General features: G+C 43.3%; 1 long non-coding RNA gene across 1 annotated transcript in view; it reads right to left on the bottom strand.

The window, feature by feature from the left end:
* The window catches only part of LOC147819252 (uncharacterized), a 2605-nt gene extending 673 nt beyond the window's left edge, over nt 1–1932 (bottom strand). Inside the window, exons 1-2 of the long non-coding RNA XR_015437097.1 lie at nt 1917–1932; nt 1505–1624 (exon numbers count right to left, since the gene is read on the bottom strand). This is a non-coding gene — a long non-coding RNA (uncharacterized LOC147819252). The remainder of the gene's footprint in view (nt 1–1504; nt 1625–1916) is intronic.

Genomic DNA, 1932 nt, shown 5'->3' with positions numbered 1-1932 from the left:
TGGGTCTTTGTCCACACTGGGGACAGGAGGAGTCTCCTGAAGAACCAGACTGGTCCCAGTATGAGGTGAAGCAATGTCTGCAGAACCAGTGTCCACAGCTGGTAGAGACTGGATCCTTCAGGACGTCCTGACACAGAGCACAGCTGGACACAGAGACATGGCTCCTCCTCTTCAGCCTGTGAAGACATTTCTTTATCACTACAAAACTTTGTTGATTGCTGTTGTAAAATATCCAGATGTGTCCAACACTGTCCAGAAGCTCTGATGGCGTCAAAGCTCCAGCAGCAGCTGCAGTAAATAGAGTAACTTTATGAGACTGATGCATTTCGGCTCGAGGGCTTCATCAGGGTCATTGATCTGATGAAGGCCTCGAGCTGAATGCTTCTGTTTCCTGCAGCTGTTGCTGGAGGTTTGACCTCTCTGGACTTTTTCCTTTCTCTGTGCACCTTGGACGTAGATGAAGTTGTGACAGAAACTTTACTTTGTTTCATGAAGCTCTGATGGTCACAGAGAAAAGTCAAAGTGCAGCTTCTTTTCTGTTTAAATTCAACATTCAGTCTGAATTAAAATGATTAATTTCAACACTCTTAGTTTCAAACTCTACAACACTAATCAACTGTTTCCTCTTCGGGGCGCCTCGGTGGCTCACCTGCTCCAGAGCGAACCGTTAACACTGAGTCCTAACTGCAGTGGCCCAGGCTCCAGTCTGAGCTGTGGCCCTTTCCTGCGTCACTTCCTCTCTCTCACTGTGGCTGTCAAAATAAAGGCTCAACATGCCCAAAAAATAACTTCAAGAACTTGTTTTCCCTATCTGGCTGTCTGATTAAACATGTAGTGATGGGCCTGTAGCTTGCTATCAATACAAATGACAGACTTCCTGCAGCTACTTCACAGTAAAAGCCTCTGTTAAGACTGAGCTGATCATGTCATTGATGTTTTACATCAGTTTGTGCAGCTCAGCTTGGGCCAGTGAGGTTTGCACTGAGATTAGAAGTGGTCTGAAGAGTTATGGGCGAGCAGGAGTCTCAGACACACAGCGTGTAACAGATGTGTCTGAGCTGCACATCTGGACAGCTGTCTTTCCTGTACATCGTTCCCTTCATGTTTTCTGTCACTCTCTACTGTCAAGGATCAAATAACAGCATCAGTGGAGAAGTGGTCTGAATCTACACCTGAACATCTTCTGCTCTTCTTTGTCCAGATTACTTTACTATGTGAGGAACAAGATATAACGGAGAGGATCCAGACTCAAAGGTCCACTTACTAATGACTCAGAGCTTTCAGATTTTTTAGACACTTCATCATGATACATGAATATTTTCTTAGTGTTCATTCTTGAGCTTCCAGTTGTTTTATTAGAGAAACACAATCAATAGATTCTAGTTATAAAACCCACAAGATCCATTTCAGTTTGTAGTTTCAGGTGGTTTCTGCAGTAACTGCATCATTAATATAAATAATTTATTTTCCATCAGGTCAGTTTACAGTAGAAACAGTGTCTTACTGTGTGTGTGAAGGTCCAGGTTCATTACTGAAGGCTGGAGGAATATCTTTGGACCGGTCACTCTTCATAGACCAACAGCTGGGGACTGGAGACTCTGCTCTCTGTCTGTAGGACTCACCTCTGCAACACAAACATGTTTCATTCATATTATTTCAGTATTGTTCTTATTCTCACCCTCTCCTCAGGTACAGACCTGTTACAGCACCAGTGGAAGAGGGTTCAACATCAGGGCAAAGACAAATGAATATTTTCTGAAGGTGTAAATTCCGACATGGAGGTTCTGAGTTGTTCTGCTACAGAAAGACCATCAGTAGATTCTGGTGAGGAAACCCAAGATCCAACTTAGAATCAGCTCTAATGGTTCATCGTCATGAATATAAATCTATTAGAAACAGTAGAAACAGTGTCTTACTGTGTGTGTGAAGGTC

This window comes from Seriola lalandi, unplaced genomic scaffold, assembly GCF_002814215.2.
Source record: "Seriola lalandi dorsalis isolate HSWRI2012SDOR001 ecotype SW California unplaced genomic scaffold, Sedor1 jcf7180002054177, whole genome shotgun sequence".
Classification (NCBI taxonomy): Eukaryota; Metazoa; Chordata; class Actinopteri; order Carangiformes; family Carangidae; genus Seriola; species Seriola lalandi.
The sequence above is the reverse complement of the archived record's forward strand: the minus strand, read 5'-3'. Positions and strand labels throughout refer to the sequence as shown.